The sequence below is a fragment of the Erinaceus europaeus genome, chromosome 7 (assembly GCF_950295315.1).
Source record: "Erinaceus europaeus chromosome 7, mEriEur2.1, whole genome shotgun sequence".
Lineage (NCBI taxonomy): Eukaryota > Metazoa > Chordata > Mammalia > Eulipotyphla > Erinaceidae > Erinaceus > Erinaceus europaeus.
The window spans coordinates 31322964-31340984 of NC_080168.1; the positions used below are offsets into that span (position 1 = coordinate 31322964).

Sequence of the window (18021 nt, forward strand, 5' to 3'; positions counted from 1 at the left end):
TTTATTATCTTACAATTTTATAAATTGATATTAAATCACTAATTAAAAATAAATAAAATTGTGGGAACTGATACAAAATAATAATAATAAATGCTGAATTCCCTAAGAAAGGAACAGACTTCAGGAATTGGTCTGCAACATATTCTTCATTTATAAAAGATAACACAAATGTTAAAGCCTCACCAAACTTACACAGAAGGGCAGTCATGTTTCTGAAGTACAGTTAACTCAAATATGAAAAACAGCTAATAACCGTATTGTATAGTTCTAAATACCATTTTGAAACAGATTGTGTTGCAGTTTGGAAGAGACTGCAAAAAATTCTGAAACCACTTCAAAGTCCCCAAGAATATCTGAAAGAAGGAATGTAATGAACCAAATCAGGATTTTGGCCCCAGGACAGAGAAATGGACACTCTGGCTCTTAGAGCAGAAGCCAGGATCTCAGAAATGCACAGACAACTCTTTATCTGTGAAAACTCCAAGATATAGATGCTCATACACAGCAAGCAGATGGGAAGACAGGAAAAAGGAATTTTCCCTGCAACCCATTCAGGTCACCCTGTCAACTGTGCAATGCTATTGACACACTTGTTTTGCAAATGGTAGGCCAAAGTAACTCTTCCTTGTACTTTTATCCCCTTTCCTTTCCTTTGATCAACTTTAGGTTAAAAATAAAGATACATAATGAAATGTAAAATGTCTTAAGTCAAGCCTGCATGGACTTAAGCAACAACTAAGTAATTCGGAAACGGATGACAAGGAAAAATGTCCACAAGTAACCAATTTCTAGGGGGGAGGGGAAGAACTGAAGAAGACGAAAGATCTATTTCAAAGCTTTTTTTTTTTTTTTTAAGTTAAACATGATTGAAATGTCAACTCCCCAAAAGGACAAAAAAATTATTTTTTAAACTTTCCAATATAATGCATGCAAACTGCGGAGAGTTGTTGGCTAAAATGGAATTCCCTTTTTGCAAAAAAGAAAAAAAAAAAAAAGGCTTCCCGGGCTGCAGTCAGGCTCCTCTGGGTGCTGAAGACAACATGTGAGGGTCGTGCAGCGAGGTCTCTGAATGCACAGGGGACACAAAGGTGCGTGGCAGGTCGCGGGCGCGCCAGCTCCGGGCTTCAGTGTGTCTGTCCCGGGTGGGGGCCCCAGACCAAGGCTGCCGGGCCCGCTTCCAGCAAAGGGGAGCGGGAGGGTGGAACGCCCCGGGATTTTCCTTCCTTCCTTCCTCACTCATTCATTCTGATTCACCGGTTCCTGGAGACGGTTCGCTGGGCCGCGCGGAGGAAAGGCCAAGCGCGGAGCGAGTGAGGGAGAGAGGGAGGGAGGGCTGCCCGGTTGGGTGCGGCCCGGCGCCGTGGGGAACGACGAGCGGAGCGGGGCGGGGCGGGGCAGGCCCGGGGGCGCGGGAGGCCGGCGGGCGCGCGGGAGGGGCGGGCGCGGCCACCGGCGCCGGAAGTGAGTGGTTGGCGGCGGGAGGGGGCGGCGGACGCCCGGGCGCGAGCGGGTCCGCCAGCGGGTCGCCCGGCCCCCAGCCCCGCCCCCTGCGTCTCGGCCGGACGCGACCGCCCCCGGCCCCGCCGCCACTGGGCTCTGCGGCCGCCCCGCCCGCTGCGCCCGCCCTCGCCCTGCCCCGCCGCCGCCCGCTCGCTCGACCAGTCCGTCAGTCCGTCAGTCAGTCAGTCACGGGGCGCGCGGCGCGGGGGCTGCGGGCGCTCACGGCGTCTCCGGGGAAGGCGCGCCGCACCCGCGGAGTAGGCGGCGGCGGCGGCCGGAGGGGCGCGAGCGGCGGCGGCCCAGGCCCGGGAGCCGGAGCGGCGGGAGGACCGAGCAGCTGCCGCGGTGAGGGCTGCGCTCGCCCTCGGGGCTGGCGGCGGAGGGCGCCTGCCGGGCGCGGGGCGGGAGGGTGCTGCCGCCACTCCCGCCTCCATTTTCCCGGCGCTGCCTCGGTCCGGGCGCGGTGCGGGCGGCAGAGCTCGGGGCGGGGTCGCGGTCGGGGTCCGGGTCCGGGTCCGGGTCCGGGTCCGGGTGGCGCAGCCCGGGCTGCACCCGCGCTCCCGGGGCTGCGGCGCCGGGAGACAATGAGAGGAGGGACGCAGCGGGGAGAGGGTGCGGCTGTGTGACGAGGGACCGAGTGTGCCGGGAGCAGCCGCACTCACCCGGGCTCCGGGGCTGGCAGCGGGGGCGCCCCCCACTCGGTCCAGAGAGTGAGTCCATTGCCGAGATTGAGAAAGGCGCGGCGCCTTTGGCGTGTCCGCACTCAGCGAACCGCTGGGCGATCGCTCCATTGCCTCTGAGCCACATCGCCTCTCCTCGGTGTCGGTGCATTCCCGCCGGAAATCCAAACTGCAGCCATGGGGCGGGGGGCAGAGACACCTTCCTTCTCCGAAGGCTGGGAAGACCGGGGTGTGCTTTTGCTTTTCCGAGTGTCGCTCCAGCAAGAGCTGCACGCCGCATAGGGCTCAATGGCACGGAGACGTGGCTTTGGGGAAAATGAGAGGGTTTGGGGAGGGCCGCCGTGTCTCCTTGGATGTGGGTTGTGCATGCGTGTGTGCATGTGCGTGTGCATGTGTGCATGCAGTTCTGACGTCCAGTGCCGAGAGCATGGGGGGAGACCGGCAGGGTCTGGAGGGCTGCCGCCTCTGCGTGCAGCCTTCCCCTTGGAGCTGTCTGCAAAGCGCTCAGGGAAGGAGCCCGGGTGAAGGTAACCGGCTAGGGGTGGGGCGTGCTCGGGTTACCCAAAAGGGTGGTGCCCAGTTCCTAGGAACTGCGTTTCTGCAGTTAGGGAATACCTACCTACCGACCTGTTTCGGAAGGGCGGGGAGGGAGACCCGGTGGACTAGCCGCGAGTCTTAGTGCGGGTGGTGGGCAGAGAGAGTTCTGTGGAACGACCCCTGCTGGAATCGGCTGGTTCTGTGGTGATGTGGGAGAAGCTGTGAAACAACAGCACCTTCTCTCTCTGGAAAGCTGGGGTGGCACCACCTGCTTAACCTCCCCAGATGCTAGTCAGCTGATGAGATGAGATGATGTATGTAAATTGCCGGGGGCCGAGGTGTTTGACAAATGTGGATTCCTTCCCTTCCTCCTTGACTGCTGCGGGGACTTGGTTGGGGCGGAGAGCGGAGAGGGGAGACAGGAGAGCCGGGTGCTTGCCGGGCAGCGCCCTGGATCATGCAAAGGTTGGAATAGAGGGGCAGCACAGGGGCTTGGAGGGGAAGGGGATTATAGTTCTATTTCGGGAGCACATGAAAGCTGTAGCGGAGCCTTTAAAGATGGGGAGCCGGCGTGGCTTCCCAGGGAGTAGTGCCCCTCCAGTTGGGGAGGAGACCCTGGGGGAGGGGCGAAGTAGAGACATTGCAAAGCCTTTGAGTTCTCGTTGAGTCTGACCTTCAGAAATTGTGTCAGGTTTTGCCTGTTGTGTTGGGAGTTTCCCTAACACCAGCTCTTAGTCCTATTTAGTTAAGTATAAATCTTCCCTCGCGATTCTTTGGGTTAGGCATTTTGTTATTTGGATCACACACTCTCTCTCTCTTTTTTTTTTTTTTTTGAATTAAGTAAAGCGTTATTTGTAGATGCGTCTTCGTGGTGAATATTTGCTGTTTGATGGGGGGGGGAAGCAGCTGATTTTTTTTTTTTCTTCACATTGCCACTGAGGTGTAGGAACTGAAAGGAATTGAGTACCGGGCTCATATTGGATGTTCTTCAGGCCCTTGGCCATTCTCAGTTGTTCTCACAAATATTTTAGTCATTTGTGTTCTGAAGAGGTGTTATTAACTGTTGTCTTTGATAGAGATCATTAAGATGTCTTTTTTTCCCCCTTCCATTTCCATTTCATTTCCCCACCCTATGTGTAATGATTAAGTTAACATGGTGGATGACTATCACACTACTCATAGCTTCTTAGACACACATAGACTCTCTCCGCTTTGCCTTGACTGCTAAGTGGCTGAATGTCAACACTGGTACCGGAATCTCAGACACATATCTTAAAGCAATTAAAATTAGTTTGGCAAGACCCATGAACACAAGCTAGTGACTTTCCTTAGTGGACTCTTTCCTCTAGAAAATAAGTTTGCTTCACAGGTGTTGAAGCAGGTCTGCAGGTGTCTCTCTTTCTCTCCCCCTCTCTGTCTTCCCCTCCTCTCTTCATTACTCTCCCACCTATCCAACAACAACCACATCAACAACAATAACTACAACAGCAATTTAAAAAAAAGAAAAAAAGTTTGGATTAAGTCAGTAGTGTGCAGCCTGCGTTTTAGTGAACGGTACAGTTTTGAGGAGGACCTTCAATGGCTCTGTATGTTTGAGTTATATCTCATAAAGTGAGATTTAAATCCATACTAATAAAAAATGACAACTAATGACAATGGTTTTGACTGCTTTAAAATAATGTGTTGATTTACTTAACCCTTGTTATACCCTATGAAGTAGGTTCTGTCACTATTTGAGAAAACCAGGCACATGTTATAGAATTATAAAGTGGCCAGGCTGGGTTTAAAACCAGACCACTGCATTTTTTGTCATTATTTATTTATTTACTTATTTATTTAAGATTTACATGGGGGGAGAGAGAGAGAGACACCAGAGTTCTGCTCTGTCATGTCAAGTGAAGTGCAGTGCCAAGCGTTGAACCCCAGTCCTCATGCTGCAAGGAATCCGCACTTATTACTGAACCACTTCCCAGGAAGCATAGGCAAAATAATTGTTAACCTTGCATTCTTAACCATTTTCCTAGACTTTTGCCTTAGGAAATAAGTATTTTAGTTGTGTCAAAGTGTACAACAAATTTTTCCACTTTAAGGCTGTTGTAAGTCCATTCTCACAGCATGGACTCATCATCACTCTTCAGAGGAATACTGGGACATTTGACATCCCAGAATGAACCTCTTTCCTATTAAACGGTAATACCCACCGCCTCTGACTAGCCCTTAGTCACCCCTTTTCTGCTTTCTGTCAGGATGAATTACTGCTTTAGATACTTGACAAAAGTGTTATCACACAGCATTTGTTCTTTTGTATCTTGCTTATTTCACCTAGCATAAAGATTCATCCAAGTAACATGAAACAGAATTTCACTCTTTTTAAAAGACTGAATAATATTCCATTGTATGTATACAGCAATATACCGGTACTTTAACCAACAGCGGACCACATATACAATGGAGGTCCCTCTGTATAACCTAACTGTGTAGAAGCGGCACCATCTGGTTTGTGCTTGTCAGCTCTGTAGATTCACAGGATGGTGAAATCAGCACCACATTCCTTAGGCTTTGTCTCAGCTGCTAAGCACTGAATGACCATACATTTTATCTACTAATCGGTATTTGAAAGTTTAAGTTTTCTGTTTTTTCCTTTTTTTATGTTTACTATACCACTTTTATCTGACTTGTGGTACATGTATGTTAGGTGGAGTGGGCAGGGTGGGAGATTGAACCTGGAACTTCAGAGCCTCAGGCATGAAGTATAACCACTTGTATAACCACTATGCTATCTTGCATGAAGTATAACCACTTGTATAACCACTATGCTATCTTCTCATTCTCTCGCTTTACCTTTAATTTTGTGTTTGATTTTTCTGGAGCCTCCATAGTGTTTCCACAGCAGTTGGACCATTTTATATTTCTACCAGCAGTGCACAAGGTGCATTCCTCCACAACCTTTCTAACATTTGTTCTGTTCTGTGGCTTATTGTTCATAGTTAAGTGGTATTTCATTGTGGTTTTCATTTGCATTTTTTCTAATGCTTGATAATGTTGAGCTAACCAGCCATTGTATTTCTTCTTCCTTTTCTTCTCCTCCTCCTTCATCCATGTCCTTTGTTCATTTTTAAAGTCTGATGTTCATTTTTGATTTGTGTGAATTCTGTACATATCCCAGATATTGTCTTTTAATAGTCCATGGTTTATTTACAAATGTTTCTCTCATGCTGAGTTTTCTGTTTCTTTCCTTTTTTTTTTCATGCTGAATTTTCTTTCCACTGTTGACAGTGTCCTTTGATGTACATTTTTATTGACTTTTTTTAACTTTTAAAAGCATTTGTTTGGGCTGAAGACGTGACTCACTGGGTACTGCCAAATGTGTGGTACAAATCCCCTGGGAGGTGCTATGCAGAGTAAGCTCCATCTCTTTGGTGCCTAAGCTTCTTTCTCTCTCTCTCTCTGTCTGAGTTAGAGAAAAAAGAAAAAGACAACCTAGAGTGACACAGTTGCATGTATATGAAGCCCCAACTCAACCAAAAAGCAGTAATACTTACCTTTTTAAAAAATTTTATTTTATTTGATAGAACAAAGAAAAAATGAGAGGGAGGGGGAGATAGAGCAGGAGAGACACCTACAGCCCTGCTTTACCACTCATGAAGCTTTCCCCCTGCAGGTAAGGATGAACCTGAGTCCTTGTGATGGTAATAATGTACACTTAACCAGGTGCACCACCACCCAGCCCCTAATATTTATTTATCTAATGAGAAAGAGAGCCAGAGTGTCACTCTAGTGTATGTATTGCTGGGAATGGAACTTGGTACCTCTGTGATCTATAGTGAACCACCTAGCATGCCACCAAAGATTTTCAGGTTAATGCATTCTAGTTAATCTGTTTTTTTTTTTTCTTCAATTTGTTTGCTTGTGCTTTTGGTATTATGTCTAAGAATCATTGGCAAAGCCAATATCAAGAGATTAAGCTTTGAAAAGCAAGCGTAAATCATCCCCTTTAGGAGAGAAGAAAAGCAAAACTGGGAGGCTCATAATTAATATCTTGTTACTATGTAACACGTAAAATTTATACCCCTGAAGAAATGTGGAGAAAATCAGAAGTGTAAACATTAGCTAAGTAGAATTGCAGTAAATCAGTCTTGCAGTTTTATTCAAAGACTGAATGCACTTTTTAGAAGGCTATTACTTACTAAGTTAGGTATGTGAAGAAAAACGTTAGCTAAGTGAGTCCAGTTAAACAGTAATGTGACCATTCTTTATGTTTCCCAGTTTGTATATGCCTCTAGCTATGATTCCCAAATGTGATTTATTCTTCTGAAATTTCTAGCCAAAATCTCAGTCATCATTTGAGACTCAGTTCTATTGCCATGAATAATTCTTCTTCTTTTTAAAAATTATCTTTATTTATTTACTGATAGAAACAGCAAGAAATCGAAAGGGGAGCAGGTGATAGGGTGATAGAAGGAGAGAGACACACACAGCCCTGCTTCACCACTTGCAAAGCTTGCCCCTTGTAGGTAGGGAGCAGGGACTCTAACCTAGGTCCTTGTGCATTGTAACATGCACTCAACCAGGTGCACCACCACCCGGCACCTTGCCATAAATAATTCTGACACCAAGCAGATTGATTTGCTTTCCTCTTCATTTCTCTACACCTTACTTGATTTCCCTCACTTGTAGATAACTGTGTGCTATCTTAAGCATTTTTTTTGTTGCCCTTGTTGTTTTTACTGTTGTTATAGTTATTATTGTTGTTGTTGTTGTTATTGATGTCGTTGTTGTTGGATGGGACAGAGAGAAATGGAGAGAGGAGGGGAAGACAGAGGGGGAGAGAAAGATAGACACCTGCAGACCTGCTTCACCGCTTGTGAAGGGACTCCCCTTCAGGTGGGGAGCCGGGGGCTTGAACTGGGATCCTTATGCTGGTCCTTGCGCTGTGTGCCATGTGTGCTTAACCCACTGCGCTACCGCTGACTCCCCCTCTTAACCATTATTGACCCAGCATTTACTCCTGTGGAATGCCTCCAGTCCCGGAAAAGTAGAAAGTAAGTGAAGAGGTTTCTGTGAAAGCCATTCTTTGAAGAATTCTTTTTAGTTGGTGTTACATCTCTTTAATTGACCCACAGAAATCTAATATTTACTTATCTATAGAGAAGAAATCTACAGTGTTACTTTATTTATAGAGAATAAGTCTTACTTGGTTTATTTCATTTTGTAATCAATGATCTAAGAGACTGGTGAAGGGGTGAACTGAATCTTCCTCTTATTTGTGAATAATGTACTATCTAAATATTAGTAGTGTTTAAAACCTTTCTACTTACCCCATCACTTTAAAATGAATATATGTACATGTATATTTAAAACAGAAGCAATAGGTAAATCTAATTACATCTAAAAAAAACTTTGGGGGGCTAGGTGGTCATACACCTGGTTAAGCACATACAATACCATGTGCAAAGACACAGGTTCAAGCCCCTGACCCCCACTGTAAGTGGGGATGCTCTCAACTTCTCTCTGTCCTATCGAATAAAATAAAATAAAAATCTTGATTTTATTACTTGATGATATAGAAATGCCCAAGTCCGACTGTTTTGGTGTTTTTGTTTTTTTTTCATTTGCTCTTCTTAGGTGAAAAAGACAATTCAGGCATACCCACCAAAAGAATACGAGCAAAAAGAATATACCAAAAAGAATACGAGCACTCTTTGTTTATGCTTTCGGGTATTAGTGTTATTATTATTATTGATTTAATATTGATTTACAAAATTACAAGGTAATGGGCACAGCTCCGCACAGTTCCCATCACCAGAGTTCTGGATCCCTCTATTGTAAGCTACAGCAGTTCTTCCAGGGTTGTAGCAGATATGGGTTAACTATTATTTCTACAACCATCTGTCTATATTTGTATATATTTGGCCTCTTTTTTAAAAAAAACTTTTGGTTCAATCTTCTCTTCCTTTCCAAGTCACACATACACCTATTATTACATCCGAATGTTCCTCCTTTCTTCCTCCTCTCTCTCTGGCTCCTGATGGAGTTGGTGTTCAGAGACCTCTGGTCATCTCCCCAGCTTGGAGTATGGATCAAAATTGTTTTGGGGGTACAGAAGGTGGGAGGTCTGGCTTCTGTAATGGCTTCTCCACTGGACATGGGTGTTGGCAAGTTGATGCATAACCCCAGCCTGTCTGTCTTTCCCCTGAGTTGGGCAGGGGTCTGAAGCAGTGAGGTGTCTGCCCAGGGAAGTCAGAATAGAATCATGATAGCATCTGAAACTTTGGTGGCTGAAGGGCAGCAAGATACAAAACAGGACAAAATGATAATGAACAGGAAACAAAAAGTATAAGTAGAGCAGATGAGAATAGGGATCTTTGGGTGGAAAAAACTAGGAAGTCCATTCTAGGTGTGTTCCTAGGGGCCCATGACTATTGTAGTTTTTTGCTTGAGTTTGACAGCTAACATGAAGTGGGACAAAAATATTGTCTGAGGGGATGGTGTCAGAGAAAAAGGCTAGAAAGTTGGACTAGGACAGAAAGTAGCTCCCATTCTTGAAAAAAAGAATCTGTGAATAAAGTTAACTGTTTACCTCATCCACCTGATCCAGAGCCCATATATATTGAGCAGAGGAGCCTGTGTCACCTCTGAGTCCCTATTGCTCTCTGCTCACTTTCCATGCTCACAGCTGGGAACAGTGCAGGCTGCACTCACTTCAGCATCAGCCTTCCTCGAGTGAGTGGCAGGGCAGGATGACCCAGTCTCCCTTTGGAGAGTGGGGCAGTCCCTACCATTGCTGCTTTGTGGTGAGGGCAAGATCCTGGGTAGGCTAACAAGAGGGCTTATGATGATGTTCCTGATGGAAGTGACCCATTGATGGTGGAGTGAGAGATCCGTTAGAGGTCTAGGCCTATCACATTTGTGTGGGATTCCAAGGATTCCCTGACTAGGGCCTCAGATGATGTGATATTAACCAAAACAGCCATTATTAAAGTGAGCCAGCCCATGCCCTTATCCAACTTTTGTAGTCCTCTCTTTATCTGATGACATTAGACTTTCTCCCAGTTGTTTAAGCATTGAGTGCCACTTATTCCCAACCAGAATTGGGTTTGGGGGCTTTTCTGCTAGATTGCCAAGCTAATTTGGTCTGAGTCTGATCCAGGAGAGAATTATGATGCCTTCTTTAGGCACTTTTACTAGGATCCCAGGCTTATTAGTTCTTATTACAGAAGGCTGTTAATCACTTTTACTTGAGTTAAATAATTGCCCCTTGCATATGGACACCAGTTTTGGTTATATGTATTTTTTTTTTAACTTTTAGAAATCATTTTATTAGGAGGTTTACAATACAGTTGTTGGAAAAAAAAATTACTTTTGTGTCTGTGTGCTTTGTTTATTAAACTATTATAGGACTAATAGTTTGGGGAACTATTGGTACCCAGCTAAGGCCCCAACCTCCGAGCCAGGGTGGGAGGTAGAAGGTGGAACATCCAGCTGGTGGGACCAGTCTCTGGTTATACTTTCTAAGTGGAGATACTCTTTAAAATTTCTGTCCATCAGTTTTGCTTTTCCTTTGCACGTACTTATTTTTAATGGATGTGTTAAAAATCCATAGAATCTATTTGGGAAGCATTTGAAGATCTAGAAAAATAATTTGTTTTTAAAATGTGCAGATGTGAATATTGCATGATGGCATTTATTTTCTTTTGGAATATACTTATTTTCTTACTAAACTTCTAAAATGTCTCACTTAAGGCACACAGATTGATTAACCTTGGTTTTGTTTTTTAAAAAAAATTAGGCAGCATACTACAACAGGCAAAGCAGAAAATCAGCAAGTTTAGAGCACTATTTTTTGTCAGAAGTAAATACTTATCTTACCTTTAACCTTGACAATTCCTTTAAAATGCTTTGCCATGAGACAACCAGTAAGCCTGTTTGGTGCAGAATACTGAGCAGTGGTCCATCAACCACAACCATATTGATAACATCCTGTAACCCTCGGTACTCTTCTTGCTTCAACTTCTACAAGCTGCAGTAGCTGACTCCCCCCACACCCCACCACCACCAAATTTATCAGTGGGGCTAGGTGTGTGCAAAATTCCACTATTCCTGGTGGCTTTTGTTGTTGTTGTTGTTGTTGTTCTTTCTTTTTTGATACAGTGTGAAAGACAGAGACAGAGAGATGAAAAGACATCTGCAATATTGTTCCAACGGCTCATGAAAGTTTACCCCTGCAGTATTGTTCCAACGGCTCATGAAAGTTTTCCCCCATAGGTGGGGACCAGGGTCTTGAACTTGGGTCCTCACGCATGGTAATGTGTGTGCTCTGTGGGGTGAGCCACCACCCTGCCCTGCAGTTGACTTCTTTGAAATGAAGTCTTATCGTCTGCATCCAACTTTTATTAAGGTCAAAGCAGCTGCTTTCTGAAGGCTTCTGTAATATAGTTTTCTCATAAATTTTGTTTCTCTTAGAAAATAATTTATTATTGAGATATATCTCCTGTGGAATACCAGTCTCTCATGGATGTTTACAGTAAATTCATTATTATAATAGAACATAGCAAACACTATCCTATTCCCTCAGAATATTTAAAATTACTTAGTACCAGACTGCTTAACCTACTTGCTCCCCCCACTTGAAGACATTTCTATTGTGTTTAGCACATCAACAAATATAATGGCTAGCATTATGTTTCTTTGTTCCTGGCTAAGCTTACTTTTATAATGTGTGACAGTTCTAATTGCTGTGTAACACTTGATATTGCTAGTCTTATAAAAAAAAATTCTAGCCACTGCAATGAATAGAAAACCATAACATTGTAGTTTATTTGCATTTCCCTGATTACTAATAATGTTGAAGGACTTATCCATGAAGTGATTGTAGAAGTCTTTTTAAAAAGATAAACCATTTTAAAAGTAGACCATTTATCTTTTTTTGTTTGCTTATAATATTTCCTTATATGTAAAAATCCTTTTAGCAGGTGTTTTTGTGAATATTCTCTTTTTCTCCAGCTACCTGATTTTTTTTTTTTTTTTTTTTGACACCAGGGCACTGCTACCTCTGGTCTGTGGTGATGCTGAGAACTGAACCTGGGTCCTTGGAACCTCAAGCATGATAATCTTTTGCATAACCATTATGCTATCTCCCCAGTCCATAGCCAGTTCTTTTTACTGGTGCCATTCAAAGAGCCAAGTTTTTCCTTTTATGGTTAGTGTTTTCTGTGTTCTGTTAAGTTTTAATTAATATACACCAAAGCTGAAAATATGTCCCCCTGTATCTTCTCTTAGATACTGTATAGTTGTAGCTGTATAAAAATATACATACATAATGTCAGCTGGATTTTTGTTTCTGGTGTGATATAGAGGTCGAGGTTCCCTGTCTATTAGTATTGTACCTTCCAGAATTATTTACTAAGCAGTTTTCTGACTTTCCTCACCAGTGTCTTAGGAAAGCTAGTAAAAAGACCTTTTCTTCTGCATACCTACTTTATCTCTGACACCCTTTCTAAAATCATTCAACACTGTTAGTGTGGGTCTGTTGCCGGACTCTTCATTATTTTACACGGATGTAATTTTCTATTCTTTTTCTAGTACTACATTGTCTTGATCATTTAGAGAAACTTGGTCAGGTTAAATAATTTCCCAAGTTTTTGGTTCAGATTATTTGCCTAAGCCATTTACTTTTCTTTCATTCTTATTTTTTAACATTCTTATTAGTGATTTAACATTGATATACAAAATTACAAGATAACAGGTATAATATCACACCATTTCCACCACCAGAGTTCTGTGTCCCCATTTCCTCCATTGGAAACTGCATTTGTCGGGGGCAGGAGGTAGTGCACTGGGTTAAGTGCGCACAGTATGAAGAGTAAGGACCAGCACAAGGATCCTGGTTCTGGCCCCCTGCAGGTGGGTCACTTCCCAAGCAGTGAAGCAGCTCTGCAGATGTCTTTCTTTCTCTATACCTCCTCTTCTCTCAATTTTTCACTGTCTAATACAATGGGGAAAAAAAATAGCCACCAGGAGCAGTGGATTCATAGTGCTAGCACCGAGCTTCAACAATCACTCTGGAGGCAAATAATAATAATAATAATAATAATGAAAGAAATTAAAGGCGGAGGGTAGATAGCATAATGTTTATGCAAAGAGACTCACACCTGAGGCTCCAAAGTCCCAGGTTCAGTCCCACGCACCACCATAAGCCAGAGTTGAACAGTGCTCTAGTGCTCTAGTTTAAAAAAAAATCTAAAAAACGTAAAAAATAACAAAAAGAATAAACTGAATTAGTTCTCCCAAGATAACAGATATGGGTTGGCTATTGTAACTATATTTTTTCCTATGATCCTGTCTTCTCTTCCTTTTTAAGTCACACCTACTACTGCCAAGTGTCCTTTTTCTTCTTCTTCTCCTTCTTCTCCTCCTCCTCCTCCTTCTCTTCTTCCTCCTCCTCTTCCTCCTGCTCTTCCTTTCTCTAGGTCCTGATGGAATTGGAGTTCAGAGCCCTCTGGTCATCTTCCCCTAACATTTCTCCCACTTAGGGATTATGTACCAAAATTCTTTTTAAGGTGCAGAAGGTTAAAGGTCTGGCTTCTGTAATTGCTTTCCACTGGACATGGACATTGGCAAGTTAAACCATACACCCCCCCCCAGCTTGTTTCTATGTTTCCCTAATGAAAAATTTCCCTTTTGTGTAATTAGTTGAGTAGATAGAGTGATTGAGGGCAGGGCTCTGGAGAGGTGAGGTTCCAGGACACATTGGTGAGGTTGTCTGCCTGGGGAGTTCAGGATTCAATCATAGCATCTTCAACTTGGTGGCTGAAGGTGGTAAGATACAAAGTAAGATAAAATGTTTAATAAACAGAAAGCAAAAAGTAGGAATAGAGCAGATGAGATTAGGGATTTTAAGGTGAAAAGAAGCTAGGAAGTCTATTTTAGGTATGTTCCTAGGGACCCATGACTTTGGTAATTTTTGCTGGAACTTGATAGCTAACGTGGAGGCAGATTAAAAATACTGTCTGGGAAGATGGTGTTAGAGTTGAGAATAAGACTAGAGAGCAAGATCAAGGTAGAGATTAGCTCCCAGTCTCGAAGAAAATAAATAAATACAATTAGCTATTTACAATGTAGAGCTGACCCAGAGCCCATATGTATTCATACTTAGCACAGGAGCCTGTGTAACCTCTGCATCCCTGTCAGACTGAGCTCGAAGTCCCTGGTCACAGCTGGGAACATTCTAGGCTGTACTCATTGCTTCCTCAAGTGGCAGAGCAGGCTGACTCAGCCTTCCTTTGTAGAGTGGGACAGTCCTTACCAAAAAGGTCCTTGACCAACAAGACCACCATTAAATGAACTAGTCTCTTGCCCTTTCCATTTCGTACCTGACAAGCTTAGGCTTTCTCCCAGTTGTTAAAGTGTTGAGTGTTGTTTGTTGTATCCAAACTGGCATTAGGTTTATGGGGTTTGGCATCAAGTTAGGGAGGAAATACGCCTCAGGTTTTAGTGGGGTCTAGGTAACATTGACTTTAACTGCATTGACTTGTTTGATGATTCTAGTAAAGGTTGTCATAGGACAATAACTGTCCTTTAGTTGATAAATATCTTTTTCCAGTATATCTCTTGGCCAGTTGTATCTAGTATTTCTTCTAAAGATTATCAAGGGGTGACAGTAATGCTGATGCTGTCAGAAAAAATTAAGAGCTATATCTTACTTTTTGTGTGATTAGTTGATAGTGATTAGTTGATAGTGACTGAGGGAAGTGCAGTAGGACAGGAGAGAGGGCTGTCTAGTCCTAAGTAATAAATTCTTGATTAGACAACTTATGGTGCCTTCTTGAGGCCTTTCTGCTAGATTGCTAAACTTACTAGGTCTAAGTCTAATCACACCAGACTATTCAGCACGTTTGCTTTGACGTATAAAGTTGCTCCTAATTTATGGATCTGTTAAACATGTACCCTGGGCCCTGTTCTTCATCTGGGCCCTGTGACTTTTGTTAGAGAGAATGCCATCTGAAATGGAATGAGGTGGTCCTGTGTGTTAGGAAAGGCTTCACCAGATTATTGGAGTTAGAAGGTTGACACCTCAGGCTTGGCCTTTCTGGGTACAACCACAGTGAACAGGCAGTGGCATCATAATGAGGCACTGGTTGTGCTGATTTAGTTGAGGTCAACCGAGGCAGTATTCCAGGGTATGGGGTCTAAAGGAGAGGCATCGAGAGATAAAAGCAAAGTCCCAGAGTTTCCAGGACTGGGAGAAATATGGGCAAAAATTAGTAAAGTCATGGGCCCCCTTAGAATATACCCCAAATAAACTTCGTAGTTTTTGTTTTGCTTTGTTTTTTTACAAATTAGTACTTCTAAGAGTTTTGAATGTTACTGTTTTATGTTTATTTACAGTAGGGTAAAAGTGCTTCCTTTTTAAAAAATACTTAGCTCTGGCTTTAAGATTGGTGTTGGAGAATTGCCTAAAATGCATTACCTCTATGTTGTAACATCTGTGTAAACAAATTAGATAATATTTGGCTAGCATAATTCATGACTGATTTTGTTTCCTATGAGCTTTTAGGAGAACATTTAAAATTTTTAAAATTATATATAGTTAAGGAAAAGTATATTCTTTTCATTTCAATAATTATTTGGTGAGTGCTTGTAAGAGTAGAAATGTATTTTGGGAATATCATTACATAATTTTGGTTCTGTGACTTTTCAAATTTAAAGGACTACAAAATGTAAGTGCATTAATTTTAAGGAAGATAAAACCTATGAAGGTTATTTTCTTGCTATTTCTATGGCTCTTTCTTCCATTTAGATAGCTATGTTTCTTGTGCTAACTATCACAGTGCCTGACTCAGTATTACTTCAGCATTAGTTGAATACATAACAAGAAGTAGCCTTCTCCTTAAATGGAAACTACAAAGTAGAATAGACTTAATTCTGCTAGTGTTTACACTTAGTTCTTCCTGGTCTTCTGAGAAGGAAACATATAGTCAAAACAGTCCTAAAGGGAGTTGGGTGGTAGCACAGCAAGTTAAGCGCAAGTGGTACAAAGCACAAGGATCGGCTTAAGGATCCCAATTCGAGCCCCCAGCTCCCCACCTGCAGGGAAGTCACTTCTCTCCCCTCTGTGTCTTCCCCTCCTCTCTCCATTTCTCTCTGTCCTGTCTAACAATGAGGACATCAATAATAACAATAATAACTACAACAATAAAATAACAAGGGCAACAAAAGGGAACAAAAAATATAAATATGTATATATGTATAAAATTCTAAAATGCTGAGCCTCATTATAGAGAAACCCAGCTCTGCATCTGTCTTTCAACATAAAAGAAAACTAACTTTTTACCTAAGAACTTATTTAGAGCCCCTCTGCACTCAGCCTGTGGGTGTTTAGGTTCCTCTTCACAATTAAAGCTTTAGGGCCTCATAAATTCATCAACATTTGCAAATTTATAAGGGAGATATTATGGGATGGATAGCTTTTTATCATCATATAGCCACATACTTCTTCCATTGGCTGCCTTCTCTAGCCAGTTCTTCAGACCTGCCACCTGTTCTGTCTGGTGTAACTTTCTCAGTACTCTGGTTAGTGTATCTTTCACAAGTTGCATAGACAGGTTGCATTATCTATGGCTGGGTAGTGGCCACCCCAGAACTAAGTGCATGAAGATAAAAATCATTTTAATATCATCTCAAGTGGTTCTGAGTGTTGACCAGATTTAGGTGATTCTCACTAAGATGCCAGTCCCTTGCAGTCACTCTCAAAAGCAATTGAAGCTGAAAGAAAAATCTCTGGGGAGTCCTTTCCTGACTGTTGTTGATACTGGTTGTGTGCTGGGACCTCAGAAGGGGCCATTAGCTGATTTTTACTCTTCTCCTTTTGTGACCTCGATTTCCTCACAACATAATGTTTGTGTTCCAATAGCAGCAGCTTTCCAAGAGAAACAGGTGGAAACCGTTAGCACTTTTATGATCCAGTCTTGGAAGTCAAAACAGCATCACTTCTTCCATAAGTATAAGATCATCCAGATTCTAGGGGACGTACATAGATTGCACCTTGCATAGGAAGAGTATGAAGGCAGACTGTAAGAATTTAGAAGATTGAGGATGTTGTTGCAATGATTTTGGAAAATATCATGTTTTATCACATCTATAGGTTTACTTATCACCAGCTGAAATTCTTGTGAACAAAATTTTTTTCAACTTTTATCTGAAAAAGAGTTTTCTTAAATTGGGGCTAGGGAGATAGCACAGCAGTGAAACAGAACACCTGGACACAGATTCAGACCCTGACACCACATGTGCCAGAGATGTCCAGTGCTATGTCTCACTCTCATAAAAAATTGATCTTTTTTTTTTCAAAGAGAGCTTGATTACAGATGAAGAGAAAAATCATAGCTCAAATGTCACCACTTTTAAGAAGAAAGGTTAAGAAGTAATCTTTAAGGGAGTCGGAGGGTAGCGCAGCGGGTTAAGCACACGTGGCGCAAAGCACAAGGACCAGCATAAGGATCCCGGTTGGAACCCCCGGCTCCCCACCTGCAGGGGAGTCACTTCACAGGTGGTGAGGCAGTTCTGCAGGTGTCTATCTTTCTTTCCCCCCTCTGTCTCCCCCTCCTCTCTCCATTTCTCTCTGTCCTATCCAACAATGACAACATCAGTAACTACAACAATAAAACAACAAGGGCAACAAAAGGGAATATGTATATGTGTGTGTGTGTGTGTGTGTGTGTATGTGTGTGTGTGTGTGTGTATATATATATATATATATATATATATATATATATGAAGTAATCTTTAATTCTGCTTTTTTTCTTCAGGATTAATACATACAGTTCTACATAGAGTTCACCTCAGTGTCCCACTAATTACAAAGCATTGGATGGATCTCAAGCGTGTGTGTGTGTGTGTCTATGTGTTCGTGTTCGTGTTCATTCACGTTTGTGTATCTTTTCTTATTGTTGGGACTTCACCACTCCATGCTGTCTTTGTCAGTTAGAGAGAGACAGAGTGAGAAGAGACACTACAGCCCCAAAACTCCCTCCATTCTGGATCTCAGACATGGCCAGAGCTATTTTGTCAGCCCCTTAGGCATATATTTTAAAGACTTCAAAGCAACTATTGGAGTTTAAAGCCTCCTCTTACTGTACTCTATGTTCATTAACTACCAGTACATCCTGTTGCTTTACTTCCTGTTTGTATGTGTATTACAAGGGGAGTCTGTATTAGAGTGCTCTTTCATATAATATGCTAGTAAATGATACACCAAGATTTAATAAAGAAGAACATGCTATAGTCATCATAGTAACTGCACGGG

The 18021-nt window shown here is 42.7% G+C and overlaps 1 protein-coding gene across 6 annotated transcripts in view; it reads left to right on the forward strand.

Annotated features, from left to right (window-relative positions):
* Positions 1-1658: 1658 nt before the first annotated feature.
* RAPH1 (Ras association (RalGDS/AF-6) and pleckstrin homology domains 1) overlaps positions 1659-18021 on the forward strand; it is an 85101-nt gene continuing 68738 nt past the window's right edge. For 3 of the 6 annotated variants that reach the window (XM_060194073.1, XM_060194077.1, XM_060194078.1), the window contains exon 1: positions 1659-1845. The gene's annotated coding sequence lies outside the window, so the exon portion shown is untranslated. The remainder of the gene's footprint in view (positions 1846-18021) is intronic. The other 3 variants (XM_060194074.1, XM_060194075.1, XM_060194076.1) reach the window with 1 other exon arrangement.